The 20,291-nt window shown below is 39.2% G+C and overlaps 1 protein-coding gene across 1 annotated transcript in view; it reads left to right on the forward strand.

The window, feature by feature from the left end:
* Positions 1 to 20,291, forward strand: part of LOC138930857 (large ribosomal subunit protein eL31-like) — a 130,258-nt gene that overhangs the window by 37,357 nt on the left and 72,610 nt on the right. The gene's annotated exons all lie outside the window — the stretch shown is intronic.

Below are 20,291 nucleotides of genomic sequence, written 5' to 3' on the forward strand. Positions count from 1 at the left end.
ATCAAGGAAACATGAGATCATCCATATGAAAGAGAGAGGGTTGTAAATAATCACTTTTACTGTATGGTTCATGAAAAGGAAGTGGGTTGTAAATAGTTACTTATCACCATATGGAAAAAGTAACGAAGGAAATGCATGCATTCCTAAGCCCCCGGGAGCAGTTTGTTACTCCACTTAATTCCTGAATATTCAGGAATTAATAAGGGACAGAGGATTCATGACCTATCCGAAACAGCACATAGGAAGCCTCCTGTTAAATGCTTCCTGACAATTCCCCCTATTTTATTATATTTGCAAAAAAAGATCCTGACCCATTGAGTCTGTTTAGTACTAACCGACCTTATAGAAAGGCAATGATAAACAACAAATATAATTACCAAGACCATCACCAAAGTTATAGTTCCAGACCCGATGCTATGGGTAATACTTTGTCTATGGCTATAACAAAAGGAAGGGCTTCCCTTGTAGCTCAGTCGGTAAAGAATTTGCCTGCAGTACAGGAGACTCGGGTTCAATCCCTGGGTTGGGAAGATCCCCTGGAGAAGGAAATGGCAACCCACTCCAGTATCCTTGCCTGGAAAATCTCATGGACAGAGGAACCTGGATTGCAGTCCATGGGGTCGCAAAGAGTCGGGCACGACTGAGCGACTAACACACACACATAACAAAATGAAGTAGGACACAGGCCTGTATAAAATATGACTGATTATAGCAAAAGAAATAGTTACTATGACCATGACTGGTCCCTGTGAAATGTCCGGTCCAAGTTCCAAGTTCTTTGGTGCTCGTAGCAAGTTTCCAAATGTCCCACTGTTCAGGTCCACTCTTTATCAAGGATGATCCTAGGACGAGGTGGGGCTAATCCACCGTCAAGCCACCCAAGAAGTCCTTTGTCATGATAATGCTTCATCATAGTGTCAGTGACCTTCCATGTCACTTGCCTAACATAGTCACACACTGTGCTGTTAACCTCTTCTGAGCAGTTAGATAACAACATACCATGGGTTCCCCAATCAACAATTGTATGATTAGCCACAAACATTAATTTTCCTGATTTGGCTTGACATTTGTCCCAGTGAACAGGAGTATATGTAAAGTTCTTATAAGTAAACCCTTTGCATAATGTTCTTTCCCTAACTCTTTCCCTAACACTCTCCCTAAAGTCTCAGTAGTATAAACATGGTTCACAGATAAAGAAAAGGCAGTAAATAGTCCAAGCAATGTCTGAAAATCCTTTTTGGGAGGCAGGGTGAAAGCCCAAGTTTGTCAGCTGAGGTTTATGCACAATTTCTCTGGGCCCAGACACAATGGAAGGACTTCATAGCCTAAAGAAAAGTTAATTAGTTTTCTCTCTTCCCCAGGGTGTGATGGCTCCTTCACGTTCCAGGGAGGGGGCATATGGGTGGAGTCATTGGTTGACAGGATCAGTCCATTTTACCACCTGCACTAAAGGGAGGTTGGGTAAGTAAGCCCAGTTAAGTCTGATTAGTTAATCCAGCTTGAGAAGGGGTCATGCAGGCCAACTGAGGTTTTCAGGACTCCAAGGCATTTCCTGTTGAGAAACCAGATTTTTAGCTTGATTAGTAAAGATTTTTATTTGTCCCCAAGTGGGGAGATCATAAGGGTGATGCCACCATGGCCCATATTGGAATTTCTTCCTCCTGGGACTTTTGTTGTCCCATCTCCATTTTGAAGGCTCGGGGCCCACCATGGGTCAAATCTTCCAAAGAGGAAGCCATGTGAGTCCGTTGGATCCATCTGGGGAAATACAAGCATACCCCTTTCCCTGTAAGATTAGTTTCCCAGATTTCCATTGTTTCATGAACCTGTCTTGGTACCAAATGGGCAGAGGAAGAGAAGTGTCTTTCAGTTCCTCAAAATGCCTTTCTGTTCTCTTTAAGATATCTCTCTGTGGTAAGTTTAAAAAATTTAAAACAAATAAAGCTGTAATAACAATAGTTATAGGTTTAGAAAATATCTTATGTTGGAATCTAGCCAAGTCTGCTTTAGATAAGGAAGACAGTAGTGTTCCTGTATATTCCCCCTTTTTAAATTTTTTTATTCACAACTTTAGTGTGTGATGTGTTCATTTGACTATGTCTTGTGCCTGTGGATTATAAGGAATACCTGTAATATGTTTAATAGAAAAAATTATAAAAATTGTTTAAAGTGTCTAGAAATATAGGCAGGACCATTGTCTGTTTTTATAGAAATAGGAGTTCCCATTACAGCAAAATAAGCTAATGAGTGAGTTATAATGTGTTGTGTAGCTTCACCATGAAGAGGTGTGGCCCTAATAGAAGAAGAAAGAAAATGAAGAAAGTTCAGGGTAATGAGTTACATCCATTTGCCATAGTTCATTAGGTTGCAAACCGCAAGGATTAATACCTTGTGTGATGGGTCGAAGATGTAGAGGTCTACAAGTAGAGCAATTACTAATAATTTCTTTAGCCTGGTGGTATGGGATTTTCCATAGCTGGTGTAGGGGGCCAGCATTGTTATGCAACAGAGCATGCTGGTTTTTTTGAGTAGCAAAGAAAACCGGTTTATCAGCCTGCTCATTATCATAAGTCATGGGGCCAAGAAGACAAGAATGTGCTCGAACATGTGTAATATGAATGGGAGAATTGTGGTTTTTAACAACAGATTGTAGTTTGAAAAAGTGTTGTTGAATAATAGGTTGATTGGAGTTTATGGTGGATATATTTTTTTATATATTTTTTAATACAAAAACAATATATAGAGTCAGAGACTATATTAATGGGGTAAAGATGTAGGCAAATAACTTGAATAAGAGCATATAATTTATTTTGTTGAGCAGAATGAAATTTAGTATAAAAGACTTTATATTCCTTAAGAGACCAGAATGAAGCTTTGGTGTTTTTAGTCCTGTTATGCCCAAGTCACGAAATCTCCCAATGACCACCAGGGAGCCAATATCCGATGCAAAAACAAGAGAGTTTTTATTACCAAGCTCGAGCTGGGGCTCCCACCGATACCGACGCAACAGCTATAGGGAGGAGCCCGAGCTCTGGGTTTTATTGTTTATATAGGGTATTCTCGCGCGAAAAATTTGAAAAACAGGAGTTTCCAGGTTGGGAGATATCTAACTGGTTACTTTCTGTGGAAGGGTTAGGTGTTGGGTTCTGATTGGTTCCCATTTCCCGGGCTTGCCATGGGTTCTGATTGGTCCCAGGGTGGTGGGGTGAGGTTAAGGGATTTCCAAAAAGCTCTTTTCCAGGAATTTTTACAAAATGGAATCTTCTTTAACAAAATGGAGTAGCTTAGGTCCTTGATTCCCCCCTTCTCTAGGATCCAGGACAGACCCAATCATAGGTCTGATGTCAGCTCTATATTGTCTCCCGCTAAGGGGACAGTTGGTAGGGCCGCATATTGGTATCTGAGTACCATGAGCTGCACCGTGTTGATGCGGCTTTTAATGAAGGCCACCAATTAGTTTAATAAGCATGGCCCGAGGGTGAGTAGCAGTAACAAGATAATCAGGGGCCCTACCAAGGAAGATATGAGAGTTGTGAACCAGGGGGATGAGTTGAACCAGGATTCAAACTAATTTTGAGACATTTCTCTTTCTCCTTTTTTTTTTCTAACTCAGCCCTTTTCTTATCTTGGCCAGGGACTCCCTGACTACCCCCGAGTGATTCACATAAAAACAACATTCTTCCCCTAAGGCAGCATATAGGCCCCCTGAGAGACTTCATACTCAAGATACTTCTTGGGAATTGGGGCGGAGGTCTCTTTCTTCTGTAACTTCTTCCTGCTGTGCATGGGCGTAGGCCTGCCTAGCAGAGCAGAAGTCTCTCTCTACCTGATCTAAGTTGGGGTTTTCCACATCTGAAACCAGCTTCTATCCTTGTAGTAACAGCAATTTAGTTGGCCCCTCTCAGAGATGAAATAGACAAGAGCCAAACAGGAGACCTAACAGGATGGTCATCTCTAGTCCCCGGAAACAGAAGGCAACATTTGGGGTGAGGGTTGCAGGCTTTGTGATCCCTTCTGATGGGTTGGTGGTGAGGCAACAGAGCTGTGCTCCAGGAATCTTGTGTTCAGTCTGAAGTTACCATCTTCCATCTGGGTGGGGGCCCAAAGACATTGTTATGCATATTTCTTTGAGTAGGAACCAGGACTGTCTGGAGGCTGTACCAACTTTTGATTATTTCTATTTTTGTATCCCCTCCCTTCCCTGATTAGCAATTGCTGGAATCCACGCTTTGGAATTCAGAGAAGGTCAAGGAGGCTGAACAAAGTCTACATCCTACAGATAAGAAATGGAGAACACAGAACAGATCTGTACTTCAGAGCCCCACAGAGTCCCGCTCAGTTTTCATTTTAGGGAACTAGGCAACTATGACTGTGATAACTTCCTGTCAAAATGGGGCATGGGACTGTCCCAGCTTGGAGTATAGACACTGAATCGGAAGTATTTCTGAGTTCTAAGTTCTAGATCTGAGTCTTGTATGATTAAAATCCTAATCCCTTGGTTTGCCATTTTGGTGTAACAGACCCAATTAGAAGTAGTTGGAGGAGTGATAACTAGAATTTAGTAGACAAAATAAATCTCATTTCTTTTTAGAAGAATAGGCCTGAAACCTAGTCTGGACCTGGCACTTCAGGGAGACTTGTAGCCATGTAGCCAGTTGCCTAGTTTTATAAAAAGTGAGGTTACTAGCTTCCAGCAGACATTGTTTTGAAAATGGTGGCATCCAAGCCTGACACGACTCAGAAAACTCAAGTGTTTAGCAATACAAGGTCTAATCTGAAAGTACACCCATAGCATCACCTAGTTATTTCCCAGGATATCTGAACCATAGCTACTCTATTTTGACTTTTAATTGTAAACTTTTCCTTAATAGCCAAAGCAGATTTCACCGTTAATGACGTCAGTGTTTCTCTAGGTATGAGAAGATGCAAGAATTGGGACTCATAAAATCTTCTCCTGAAAAGATCTAACTATCTGAAGGCCTTTCTGCCAGTTTTTCCCAGAGCACAGAGTGCCTTATTCCTGATTTTCACCCTGAACTCCTTTCAGGGGCGTTGAAAGTCAGCAGTTGCAGGAGCCATGATTTAATCTTCATAGATGTAGATGGAGAGTGTCAGTCTTCAGTTGGCAGAGCCCCTTTTTGCTCATAAACTTGACCATGATTATGAGGGGGCACTTCATGACCATTTTATCCCATGGTGCTGAGAATGTCCATTCTCAGGTTTGGCAAAGACTCTGTTGACAGGCCACTCAATGTGTTGTTACTGGACTAGGCCATAAAACAGTATCCAAAATTCTCTGGACCACCTGTCTTACTAGCTTTTTGGTCCAGGAAAACATTTCCTCTTGTTGCTTCTTGCCATATCTAGAGTTACACTGTTACCATCATTGATCTCATACGGAACTATATATTATTCTATTAGAGGCGTCACACACATATTTGACAGTGTAAGAAACAGCAATTTTGTAAAACGAGTGAAATACAAATAACATAGCCAGCAGTATTAGTAAAGTCACAAGTAAGACTTATGTTAAGAACTTCCATTAGATATAGCCCAGTATATCTTCAGGTCATCTGACTTAGTCTGCCCTGTAGAATCTTTATCTTCCAGGGAAATTATATATTGGCACAATCTATAAGGCACATAGCCCAGTTTTCTAGTGTTACTAGACTGATTATCTTTAGTATGATTTATTTTATTTTTTTCAACACAGAGGAGACTTTAAACCTAAATTACTGTAGCCTGGTGTTATATATATAAATCCATCCCATAATTGTGGGAGATTTTCCCATCCTTTGCGGAAGCTTTTCTTGTTCTGATTGAGCCTGGGTAATAGAAAAAAGCTCAAATTTATAGTCAGAGTCAGAGCAGGCATTATTAATTGGCCCAGTGAGAGGATCCTATCTAGTAATATCACAGTGACTTGAATATGACTATAATTTTTTAATTTTAGTTTTTTATTTTTTAAATTTTAAAATCTTTAATTCTTACATGCATTCCCAAACATGAACCCCCCTCCCACCTCCCTCCCCATAACATCTTTATGACTATAATTTTTTTAAGTAAATTTTCTCAGGGCCAACCAGTTAGAGTCTGGTAGTAGAGAAATTTACCAAGGTAACCCAGAACTAGACACAGGTAATTGGCCACAAACCCAACAATTGGATTGATTTTTAAAACTAGCATAGGATCAGGCCTATGATAGAAAAGCATTTGACTTATATGCAAAGGTCTAAGAAGCCAAGAAAACATAAATGATCATACGAATCAGGTCCAGCATCTTGGGGAAGCTGTCTCCCTCTGATGTCGTCGTCTTCTCATCCTGGTGTAGTGTAGTTTCTCCTGATAAAAAAGTCCTTCCAACCATGTTGGAGACAGTCCCTTAAATTATGTCTTTTTCCAGTCCTGGTTGCAGATCATGAGGCATCTGATCTTCATCCAAAGATAGATTGCTGAGATAGGCTTCAGAAACAAACTTAGGGTGTTCTTCAAGAATTCAATTAAATTTTACATTAACATCACATAACAGCAAAGAATGATCTAAGAGATGAGTCTTACTAGGTGCAGACCTCCATTAACAAACTGGTATTTAACATTTTGAAATATCTTTTTCTCCTTAAAGTTACCCTTATTTTTATTAAATATAACCAAATTAAGGCTAGTTTGTTTGCAAAATAGGTCTGTTCTCACTGATTCTGGTCTGATGATTTTTATAACTATAATTGATTATAGGCTTTTTATTTCGCTGAAACATTTATAGAGTCTCAGACTGAACTTTTAAAATAAAACAGGGCTGGGAAACTCACACCAAAGGCTTATCACAGATTTTGCCTAACAGATCTAGGTGAATTCTTCCCTTTTTAAGGTCTCAAAAATTTCTTGAGATTTTTGTATCCGTGAGATAACCTTCCTAACCTAACTTACTGGAAACCTAAGAACTTCCAATTTTTGGAGGAGTCAGATGGAAAATATAATTGTTTTGTTTATAACGTTTAATTTTACCAAAGTATTGTCATAATTAGTTTGAGAGGAAGATTTCCCCTACTCCCTGAAAACATAAGATTCAAACCCATAATTTTTCAGATAGAAACCATAAAAGTTATAAGCATATTCACTGGTTCATTCAGTCCTTTTGCTAACTTTTGTGAAGTCATCAGGTTTTCCATTAAAATACCAGGACATATCAGAATGTTAAAAACTCCATATAATTTCTAGGATATCTGTATTAATAATTTTACCATACATTATAACATGAGCAGATTTATTACTCATTTGATAATCTTTTCCATGTAATTTAACCAACCAAATAAACACAGTTTAATATCTCTCTTTGGGATGCTCCAGGGGCCCTCTGAAGCACCCCAAAGTTAGCTAGAGATCAAAAGAACTTCAAAAGAGTTCTATTTAGGAAGTTTTATCCAAAAGATCAATTAAAAGGGTTTAGAACATTTGGTCAGATTTAGTCAGTATTGATGGGTGTATCACTTAGCTTGTTGATATGTCACAATGGGCATAGGCTCAAGGTCTAGTGAAAGTCAGCTCCGCCATTTTGGACCTAGTTGACTCTAATTTCCTTGTTGACAAACTTGTAACAAATATAATATTTAACTTATATTAAACCTAGGTACAATGAAAATATTCTACTTAATGTTAATTACTCTAAGACACGTCTATATTAGATAGGTCAACAAACAAACATTAATATCAGGTATTTAACATTGAATATTTCCCAGTTCACATGAACCTGGAATTTATTGTTTAATTTAGAATTACTTGATTTGTAAGTGCTTACCTTTTTTAAAGCCAAATAAATAGAGCTCATATACAAATTAACCACAAAAATATTACCAAGACATATTTAGACAGACACAGTGCAAGATCTAGCTTCAAGTCTTTTCTTTTTTTCTCCTCAGTGTCAGGAGTTAGAGATGGTCTAGATAAGTGCTCCTGAGAGCCCTGGTCTCAAGGCACAGGGAAAGAAAATCAAGTTCTAACAAAATGGCGGCAGGTCTAAACCACATGGTGGCCAGACAAAGCAAAATTTCCTTCTCCAGGGGACCTTCTCAACCCAGGGATCGAACCCAGGTCTCCCATACTGCAGGCAGATGCTTTAACCTTGGCTCCACCAGGGAAGCCCTTAAATACAAAAATACAGTCTCTCAGAAAACCTCCTATAGAGACACAGAACTTCAGATCTAAGTACTGACATCAAAGATTTCAAGGGAGGAAAGGAAGCCAGGTTGAAAGAAGAAGCGGGAGGAGGCAGGAGAGGGGGGCAAAAGAGGTGGCCTTACAGACTTCTCCTGCCACCTACAGATACCCAGGCGTTACGGGACTTTTCCCTGGGCCTCCAGAGAAGGGAGGACTGGAAATCGGCCCTACCAGAAATCAGAACCAGAATTCGAGTTCTCTGCCAAGAAGGAGGTGATCAGTCTTCAATCCTCAGCTCAGGCTGAGGGCCCTTCGACCAGATTCCTGGGTCCAGGACCGGAGGACTAGAAAAACAGGGAAGTATAGGAAGGGTTAAGGAGAGGAGACAGAAAGGGAAGGGGAGATAGATCAATAATGTCTCTTGTTCCTTACCAGTGGGGGCACTCTGGCCAGTTGTCCACATCGGGAGGAGACCAGGGACAAAAGGGTCCCAGTTGCGGCTGCTGGGTCTGGTCCATTGGCAGGCAATCTGGCCCCTGAGTACCCCGAGTGGTTAGGATGTCAGTCTCAGCAAAGAAGAGACCTTGCCAGAGTCGCCATTTGTTGCAGGAAGAGGGACCCCTTCCAGGGCCCGAAACTGGGCTCTTGTCTAACACTCGGAAATGAATTGTCCAAGGAGACACATATGCTGACAAAAGGGAACTTGGTCAGAGTGTCCGATCCACAGTCAGAAGATGGTATCTCGGACTCGGTGTACAGTTCCCAAGTCAAAGGTGCCTTCTGAGGGCCAGCCTACATGGAAGGTCGGCCATTCTGCGCTGCAAAAAGTGATTAATTTATTCCTTTTAATTTCTACACTGAGGTCATGAGCACACATCTTGATCTCCTTAAAATTATCAGTAACCAAGGATAGAGGTGTGGGGCTAGAATGGCGTTGCCCCTTCGTCCCTGGATCAGCCAGATGTTGATAAATTAACACGGACAATACGAACAGCCACACAGACAGACAGAGAGACAGGAGAAATACACCTCCAGGAGTCCAGAGGTAAAACCGAATGATGACGGCCTCCAGCCATTCAGCGGGAGCGACGCGTTATCGTCTACAGAGAACAGGGGCACTCCGTCCCTGCTTGCCGGGGTCAGGGACATCTCCCAACGACCCCACCGGTGACTCGTCAGCGCGTCCGCCTGAGTCATATACCGGTCTCAGAAACCAGGCCCTGCCAGAAAGGAAAAGAAAGACAGAAAAAAGCTTACCGGCTGCAGATGACTCTCCCGATCAGTCTTCCTGTGGAGCCGGTGGGAGATCCCAGATGAGCCCCCAAATGTTATGCCCAAGTCGCGAAATCTCCCAATGACCACCAGGGGGCTGATATCCGATGCAAAAGCAAGAGTTTTTATTACCAAGCTCAAGCTGGGGCTCCCACCCATACCGACGCAACAGCTATAGGGAGGAGCCCCGAGCTCTGGGTTTTATTGTTTATATAGGGTATTCTCACGCGAAAAATTTGAAAAACGGGAGTTTCCGGGTTGGGAGACGTCTAACTGGTTACCTTCTGTGGAAGGGTTAGGTGTTGGGTTCTGATTGGTTCCCATTTCCCGGGCTTGCCATGGGTTCTGATTGGTCCCAGGGTGGTGGGGTGAGGTTAAGGGATTTCCAAAAAGCTCTTTTCCAGGAATTTTTACAAAATGGAATCTTCTTTAACAAAATGGAGCAGCTTAGGTCCTTCAGTCCCGTCTATATAGAAAACCTCAGCCTGTGGTATAGGCTGTGAGCTGACAATGCAGGAAATAATAAATTCAGTATTTTTGACGAAATTCCATAGCTTACCAGAAGGATAATGAAATGAAATTTCTCCAAAATATTCCAGAAAAGCTATTTGGAAATCAGTAGAAGTTTGTAATGCATTCTCAAATTGAGATTTATTGATAGGTATTACAATTTTATGAGGATCAGAGCCAATTTGAGTTTTAGACCTATTTTTTTTCATTGATAATGATTAGAGCAATGAAATCAAGATAAGATGTAAGTGACTTTATTCCCCTAAAACGGTTATAGATCTATTTTACTGGGTGTTCTTGTGGGCAAGAAGTCCTGTGGGAGAATGAAGAGAGGGGAGTACAAATAATTTTAGAGGTAAATCTAGTTTAATGTGAGTAAGAAATTGTTTTTGTAATTTACTTTGCACTAAACAGAGTTCCTCTCATGTCTCTTGAGAAAGTGAACGAGGGCTATTTAAATCAGGGTCTCCTTTTAAAGTATTAAATAGGTTATTCAGTTGATAATTAGCAATATCTAAAGAAGCTCTAATTCAATTTATATCACCTAAGAGCGTTTGAAAATCATTTAAGGTTGATAATTTATCAGTACGGATCTGAGTTAGTTGGAGAGTAATACGTTGTCTATTAACAACAAACCTTAAGTAATGGTAAGGTGTAGAGGTCTGAATTTTTTTTCAGGGGCAATAATTAATCCAGAGTTTTTTAAGCATAGTTGAGTTATATCAAATGTGTTGAGTTTCTAAGATAGATGGAGCCAAAAACAGAAAACAATATATCATCCATATAGTTTCACTGAATAACAAGAAAGTTAGGAAATTGCTTTCTCACAGGCTCAAGGGCTTTGGCTACATTCTACTGACACTTGATGGGAGAATTCATCATCTCTTGTGGCAGTATAGTCCATTGGTACCGTTTTTGAAGTCCAATATGATTAGGATAAGGGAGAGAGAAAGCAAATCTCTCTCAGCCTAAAGGGTGTAAAGGTATATTTAAAAAGTAATCTTGTAAATCAATAATAATATTATGCCAATTTTGAGGAATAGTGGTAGGTGATGGGATTTCTGGTTGTAATGCACCCATAGGTTTCATAGATGCGTTAACTTTTCTAAGATCTGTTAGGAGATGCCATTTGTTAGATTTCTTTTTTATAACAAAAATAGGAGTGTTCCAAGGAGAACAAGATTCCTCAATATGCTTTAATTCTAGTTGTGTATCTATAAGTTCTTTAGCCGCCTATAATTTTTCTTTCGTGAGGGGCCACTGCTCTGTCCAAATAGGCTCGTCATGCTTCCAAGTTATTTTAATAATTGTATTGTTTGTTAAATGAGCAGTGGCCCCTAGGAAAAATGTGGAATGTATATCTGAGTTTGCCATTGCATAAGTAAGTCCCTTTTTTATTAGATTAAGGGGAGCATCTATCATATAAGGTTTTAATGTTGCAGGTTGGCCTTCTGGTCCCTCACATGGATAAATCTGAGTACTCTGATAAACCTCTTGTACTTTGGTTTGAGAAATCCCTGTAATTTGGCAAGAATTTTTTTTTTTTTTGTACAGGCCAGGATTTGGGCCATAAACGTTTGGAAATAATAGTAATATCAGATCCAGTGTCAAGGAGACCAGAAAATCTTTTACCATTAATTTTGATATTTATAGTCAGTCGGGCAAATTCAGATACTAATGATGTCCAAAAGGACTGTTTTTGATTTGTACTGCCGAATCTGCCTGTCTGTACATCATTAGAGGAGTTAATAGAAATGTAAGGTAAAAGAAGTAATTGAGCTATTTTATCCCCCTTTTTGAATTGCCATAAAATCTGAGATGACATCATAATTTGAATTTCTCCTTTATAATCTGAATCAACTACTCCAGGGTGAACAGTAATTCCTTTAGAAGTCAAACTAGATCAGCCAAGTAAAAGACTGAAGGTTCATGGGGGCAGGAGTCCAAAAAATCTGGTAGGTATTCCAGAGGGGACTGCCTGAGGGTAAAGGAGAAAATCATTTAGGGCTGATATATCGATGGCAGCACTGCCGGATGTTGAGGGTTTGAGGGAAAAGATGGAATTTGCCCCTGGTTTTTGTTGAAGGGGACCTGGGGGGTCCCCTGCTTGGAGTTTCCCAAAACAGGTTTCCCTTCAATGTCAAATTTAGATTTACAATCTTTAGCCCAATGCATTCCTCTAAAGCAGCGAGGGCAGATTTTTGGAGGTTTTTTTTTTTATTAACTTTCTTAGGGCAGTCCCTTTTTAAATGGTTCTTATCTCCACATGTAAAGCATCCTTCATTTCCCTTTCTTAAAGCAGCAACCATTGTTTCAGCTAGCATTTGAATCTTTTGAGTTTCTGATCCTAGATTGTGACAAGCCTTCAAATAATCAATCATAGTCCCTGTCTTATGAATTGGAGTTATAGCTTTTTGACATTCCTGATTTACATTTTCATAAGCAAGTAATTTCTCTAGTTGCCTTTTGGCTTCTTCTCCAATTACAGTACAGGAAATAGCAGTTTGTAGTCTAGCTAAAAACTCAGCATATTGCCGGGGTCCAGCCTCAGCAGAGTCCAGGGATATCCTCAGTATGGACGACAAATGAAGAAAGATAGATAAAGAGATAAAGAGACATGGGGTGACCAAGCTTCTTCGAGCGAGGCCCATTTACTTTATTTTTCTCGGGGCTTTTATACCCTGATTTATACATATAGCAAGGTGAAAAATGCAGAGTCAACTCAACATTCCATCAGTAATAACTTTTATCAATATCAGGTTCCTTCTTGTAAGAGTCTTATTCTCTGTACATCATCTTCTGTTATGGAGGCCTGTTGATATTCCATGACCTCCTTTTGATAAAGGTTGGTCAGCCAGAACGCCAGAACAATGATTTTCCCTTAAAGTGTTTCTTCTTAAATTCTTAGCCTGCATCACCCTTAAAGTACAGAGTTACATTTTTATGGAGCAAAGATTCAGCAGGTTACAGCAAAGAAAGAACTTATTAACTCAAAGTCTAATGTTGCTAATGCTAAGGCTATTACTTGTTTTTTCTACATCCTGACTATATGCACTCCCAGGAACACAATGGATAAGGGATGTGAGAACTTGGCAGCAAGCATTGCATAGGCTCAACAATGTTGCAAGAGTCTGGATAAAGCTGCCATGTAAGCTAGAATGCTAACAGAGGGTTTGAAACACTACTTTCATGCCCAGGAGATTTATCAACTAGAGCCCTAAGTTAACTCTTTTGGTCAGAGACAGCCCCTTGCTAATGTCAGAAGAGCTGGTGAAAGACATAAAATAGTAAGACAGACAGATTCTGGTTAGGGGGTAGATGCTCAAGCAGGTCCAGGGGGTCCGTTGAGTCCTGAGGCCTTGCTCATCAGGACTATTCCGCATGACCTTGTCATGGGTCGGATGGCTCAGGGATTCCCTCGAGTCCTGCATGACCTTGTCATGTGTGGAATCTCCCATGCTGGCTCCTGGCAGCATATGTTTCATTGGGTCCCTGTAATATTTTAGTATAGCTACCTATAGGCTCCCCTTGAGGAGTAATTCGATCCCAAGCTTCAAGGGCCACTGTTTTTAATTGTTCATGTAACAAGGGAGGGCTCTGTATTTGAGCTTCTATAGCGTCAAATTGTCCTGTACAAGTTAGCATTTCAAAAGTAATTTGATTTTGGGGAGTGACAGCTAGAGCATTTCTGTTGGCATGATCTCTGGCTATATCATGAAACCACATCATCCATTGAAGATATTCTCCTGGTTTAAGTAGAGCTTTTATTAAAGTTCACCAATCATGGGGAATAAAATTTCCAATAGAGGACATTATAGAATTTAGAAGTACTTTAGTAAAAGGTGAATGTGAGCCATACATAGTTATAGCTTTTTTAATTTGTTGCATGTGATAGAAGTTAATAACCTTATATTGAGGTATTATGTGCCCTTGAGCATCAAGATTTCTTAAAACTGGAAAGGCGGAGAAACCATCGGCTTCAGAGACCTGTGATTGCAAAGCCAGCAATTCAGAGAGCCTCTGTCTTGAAGGAGAGTGAGTAGGTAGATTACTGTTATTCAGAAAGGTGTTGTTGGTTTTAATGTCAAAGGTGTCTTAGGGGAGTCATTGCCAGAATCATTAGGTTCTAGCAAGGGAGAGACTTTGAGATTTGTGCCCACTGGCAAGGGAGGAGTGCTTGGAGAAACTGGGGCAGGGCTTGTAGGAAAATTCTGAAATATTTTATGTTGTTCTAATTGGGCCTTTTGTAAGGTTTCATCATCTAATTCATATTCATGTAATAAGTGTTCTGCCTGTTGCCAAATATTAGGAGGGCTAGAATTACCTTGAAATGGCAAAATCACGGCTTCAGTGAGAGCCCATAGAGGCCAAAAATCTATCAGGATATTTTTTCGTTGTCTGGCGGCACATTCAACATTCTCTTTGGCCTGGTTCCAAATTTCTAAATCAAAACTACCTTCATCAGGGAACCAAGGGTTACACTCAACCACTGTCTGAAGGCAAGCCTCTATTCACTGAGGTGAAACTAAAAGTCCCAGAACTTTAAATAAGTGCTGAAGTAAAGTAGAAAAGTGCTGGGGCTTTCCAGCCATTTGACCCACGTCTTAGTACTTACTGCCCTCAATAGGCCCGTGAGGTCACTCCATCTGAATCTGCCACGTGTACCAGGTCCCTGTTCGGGCGCCACTTGTTGAGGTCCTTTAATGGACCAGAACCTGGTAGTCCAGTCGACGATAAGAACATAGAGAGAGAGAGAGAGAGAGAGAAGAGAGAAAGAAGGACACGGGGACCCAAGCTCTAATGGAGCAAAGGTGTTTTATTCAACATTGTGTGAGTATTTATACTGTCTTACAAGGTAGCTATTTTCAGCAGAGATAAAACTGAAAGTTATCAAGGAAACATGAGGTCACCCATTTGAAAGAGAGAGGGTTGTAAATAATCACTTTTACCATATGTTTCATAAAAAGGAAGAGGATTGTAAATAGTTACTTATCACCGTATGGAAAAAGTAACAAAGGAAATGCATGCGTTCCTAAGCCCGCAGGAGTAGTTTGCTACTCCACTTAATTCCTGAATACTCAGAAATTAATAAGGGACAGAGGATTCATGACAGATCCAAAACAGCACAAAGGAAGCCTCCTGTTAAATGCTTCCTGACCAAAAAAAAAAAAAAAAAAAAAAACATGGAAATCATTCCAAGCATCTTTTCTGACCACAATGCAGTAAGATTAGATCTCAATTACAGGAGAAAAACTATTAAAAATTCCAACATATGGAGGCTGAACAACACACCGCTGAATAACCAACAAATCACAGAAGAATTCAAAAAAGAAATCAAAATATACATAGAAATGAATGAAAATGAAAACACAACCCAAAACCTGTGGGACACTGGAAAAGCAGTGCTAAGGGGAAGGTTCATAGCAATATAGGCATACCTCAAGAAACAAGAAAAAAGTCAAATAAATAACCTAACTCTACACCTAAAGCAACTAGAAAAGGAAGAAATGAAGAACCACATGGTTAGCAGAAGGAAAGAAATCTTAAAAATTAGGGCAGAAATAAATGGAAAAGAAACTAAAGAGACCATAGCAAAAATCAACAGAGCCAAACGCTGATTCTTTGAGAGGATAAATAAAATTGATAAACCATTAGCCAGACTCATCAAGAAACAAAGGGAGAATAATCAAATCAATAAAATTAGAAATGAAAATGGAGAGATCACAACAGACAACACAGAAATACAAAGGATCATAAGAGACTACTATCAGCAATTATATGCCAATAAAATGGACAACGTGAACGAAATGGACAAATTCTTAGAAAAGTACAACTTTCCAAACCTGAACCAGGAAGAAATAGAAAATCTTAACACACCCATCACAAGCACAGAAATTGAAACTATAATCAGAAATCTTCCAGCAAACAAAAGCCCAGGTCCAGACGGCTTCACAGCTGAATTCTACCAAAAATTTAGAGAAGAGCTAACACCTATCCTACTCAAACTCTTCCAGAAAATTGCAGAGGAAGGTAAACTTCCAAACTCATTCTATGAAGCTACCATCACCCTAATACCAAAACCAGAAAAAGATGCCACAAAAAAGAAAACTACAGGCCAATATCACTGATGAACATAGATGCAAAAATCCTTAACAAAATTCTAGCAATCAGAATCCAACAACACATTAAAAAGATCATACATCATGACCAAGTGGGCTTTATCCCAGGGATGCAAGGACTCTTCAATATCCTGAAAACAATCAATGTAATACACCACATTAACAAATTAAAAAATAAAAGCCATCTGATTATCTCAATAGATGCAGAGAAAACCTTTGACAAAATTCAACATCCATTTATGATAAAAACCCTCCAGAAAGCAGGAATAGAAGGAACACACCTCAACATAATAAAAGCTATATATGACAAACCCACAGCAAACATTATCCTCAATGGTAAAAATTGAAAGCATTTCTCCTAAAGTCAGGAACAAGACAAGGGTGCCCACTCTCACCACGACTATGTAACATAGTTCTGGAAGTTTTGGCCACAGCAATCACAGCAGAAAAAGAAATAAAAGGAATCCAGATTGGAAAAGAAGAAGTAAAACTCTCACTGTTTGCAGATGACATGATCCTCTACATAGAAAACCCTAAAGACTCCACCAGGAAATTACTAGAGCTAATTAATGAATATAGCAAAGTTGCAGGATATATAACCAACACACAGAAATCCCTTGCATTTCTATACACTAATAATGAGAAAATAGAGAAATTAAGGAAACAATTCCATTCACCATTGCAACGAAAAGAATAAAATACTTAGGAATATATCTACCTAAAGAAACTAAAGACCTATATATAGAAAAGTATAAAACACTGGTGAAAGAAATCAAAGAGGACACTAATAGATGGAGAAATATACCATGTTCATGGATCGGAAGAATCAATATAGTGAACATGAGTATACTACACAAAGCAATCTACAGATTCAGTGCAATCCCTATCAAGCTCCAGCGGTATTTTTCACAGAGCTAGAACAAGTAATTTCACAATTTGTATGGAAATACAAAAAACCTTGAATAGCCAAAGCAATCTTGAGAAAGAAGAATGGAACTGGAGGAATCAACCTGCCTGACTTCAGGCTCTACTACAAAGCCACACTCATCAAGACAGTATGGTACTGGCACAAAGCCAGAAATATAGATCAATGGAACAAAATAGAAAGCCCAGAGATAAATCCACACACCTATGGACACCTTATCTTTGACAAAGGAGGCAAGAATATACAATGAATTAAAGACAATCTCTTTAACAAGTGGTTCTGGGAAAACTGGTCGACCACTTGTGAAAGAATGAAACCAAAACACTTTCTAACACCATACACAAAAATAAACTCAAAATGGATTAAAGATCTAAATGTAAGACCAGAAAATATAAAAGTAGAGGAGAACATAGGCAAAACACTCTCCGACATAAATCACAGCGGGATCCTTTATGACCCACCTCCCAGCATATTGGAAATAAAAGCAAAAAAATAAATAAATAAATAAAATAAAGGGATCTAATTAAAAGCTTCTGCACAACAAAGGAAACTATAAGCAAGGTGAAAAGACAGCCTTCAGAATGGGAGAAAATAATAGCAAATGAAGCAACTGACAAATAACTAATCTCAAAAATATACAAGCAACTTATGCAGCTCAATTCAAGGAAAATAAAGAACCCAATCAAAACATGGGCCAAAGAACTAAACAGACATTTCTCGAAAGAATACATACAGATGGCTAACAAACAAATGAAAAGATGCTCAACATCACTCATTATCAGAGAAATGCAAATCAAAACTACAATCAGGTACCATTTCATGCCAGTCTGAATGGCTGCAATCCAAAAGTCTACAAGCAATAAATGCTGGAGAGGGTGTAGGAAAAAGGGAATCTTCTTACACGGTTGGTGGGAATGCAAACTAGTACAGCCACTATGGAGAACAGTGTGGAGATTCTTTAAAAAACTGGAAACAGAACTGCCATATGACCCAGCAATTCCATTTCTGGGCATACACACCAAGGAAACCAGAATTGAAAGAGACACGTGTACCCCAATGTTCATCACAGCACTGTTTATAATAGCCAGGACATGGAAGCAACCTAGATGTCCATCAGCAGATGAATGGATAAGAAAGCTGTGGTACATATACACAATGGAGTATTACTCAGCCATTAAAAAGAATACATTTGAATCAGTTCTAATGAGGTGGATGAAACTGGCGCCTATTATACAGAGTGAAGTAAGCCAGAAAGAAAAACACTAATACAGTATACTAACACATATATATGGAATTTAGAAAGATGGTAACGATAACCCTGTATGTGAGACAGCATAAGAGACACAGATGTATAGAATAGTATTTTGGACTCTGTGAGAGAGGGCGAGAGTGGGATGATTAGGGAGAATGGCATTGAAACGTGTATTATCATATGTGAAATGAATTGCCAGTCCAGGTTTGATGCATGATACAGAATGCTTGGTGCTGATGCACTGGGATGACCCAGAGAGATGGTATGGGGAGGGAGGTGGGAGGGGGGTTCAGGATGGGGAACACATGTACACCCATGGCGGATTCATCTCAATATAGGGCAAAAGCAATACAATATTATAAAGTAATTAGCCTCCAATTAAAATAAATAAATATACATAAAAAAAGAAACTGTCGCTACACAAGTGCAGACAGACAGGGGCACTGGCTAGCCACGTGGTCTTAACAAAGAGCAAAAAGCTTCAGATTCACTGTAAGAGAAGGGGGGGGTGTTTCTCTGAATATCTACATATTCAGTTATCACAGTAGAATGGAAAATATATCAAATCTGTAGTCAGATGATTTGGGTTAAATATTAGATCTGTCACTCACTAGGTCTTGGACTTGGTAGCAAACTTTACTGAGCCTTGATTTTCAGATATATAACATTTATCTCAGAAATATTTTCATCATGCATCAAATGAGATCATACATGAAAAGCACCTGCTTAGAAATCATTATTGTCATTGTTTCAGTGCATAAGTTTTCAATTTACTAAAACAAAAAATTACATTCCTCCAGGGTACTGTCAAGTACAGATCAATATCAGGCCATCCATATGGCCTTTATTGTGTTAATTTGCAACTTCAACCTCATAATATTTACTCCCTGACAGTGCTTTCGTTACTACAAGAGATTCTTTCTGGATTTTGGACATATGTACTTCTCTGCAGAGAGGAAAAAAAATTGGTCAAGGGTGGACTTTCCTAAAACGTGGAAATCCTTCATCCTTAGTATTGTTAAGAATTCACATTCAAGAACAACCGATTTTCAAAATACCCATCAATGGTGGCCGTGCACTCTTAATAAGCTGATTGTTCAACATTCTGAATAAAAAACTTCAGGAAGAAAAGTATGGCTAGTTCCTAATGAAATTTGAGTAAAATTTATTAAAGTGAGAAGGACATGGTGTCCAGTTTGATATTTTCTTGTTTACACCTGTGTGCTATCAGACCACAGATGCAGCAGGTTAGTTAGGTGGTTCTGAGAAGGATAATGGATTTTAATATTGAATAACAGTACCTAGAATTTACAGAGCACCTGATATTCAAGTACTTCTCAGATATCATCTCATTAATTTTCAAGCCCATCTTATGAAGCAGATGCTGTTTTCAGTATACTCATGTGAAAAATAGGTATCCAAAAGGTCAAAAGGCAAGGTAAAACAAGCTAAAGATAGAGCTAAGGATTAGAATTCAGGCCCATTGACTTTCACTCTGTTCCTTTTATTATTTTCTGAAATGTCAGAGGTAATAATTTAAGTAAAAAAGATGTTCTTTCAACAACATCAAGTTAACTAAAAGACTGTCATTGAGATGTCTCACATTTGGGCTTTGGTTCATTTGTTAACTGATTGTTAACAGTTTGTTTACTGTGCCTACCATAGTATAAAGTTAGAACCAAATCAAACAGCCTCCATACCTGGGATGATCAGAAAGTCCTTATTACAACACTTTCCTAGGTGTGTTTCCCAATTTTTTAATTTACTACATCTCTTCTACATTGAAACATGTATAGTGTCATGTAGGAAATGAATCGCCAGTCTATGTTTGATGCAGGATGCAGGATGCTTGGGGCTGGTGCACAGGGATGATCCAGAGGGATGGTGTGGGGTGGGAGGTCGGAGGGGGGTTCAAAAAATAAATAAATAAATAAGTATGTCAATGATCATATGTTTATGAAAGAAGAAAATATTAAATAGATCTAAAATATTTGTTTTTCCTATTTACTATATCACAGATCTTTTAATGTTAATTTTCCATGTGAAATAAGTTAGTGGCCAT

This window comes from Ovis canadensis, chromosome X, assembly GCF_042477335.2.
Source record: "Ovis canadensis isolate MfBH-ARS-UI-01 breed Bighorn chromosome X, ARS-UI_OviCan_v2, whole genome shotgun sequence".
NCBI lineage: Eukaryota > Metazoa > Chordata > Mammalia > Artiodactyla > Bovidae > Ovis > Ovis canadensis.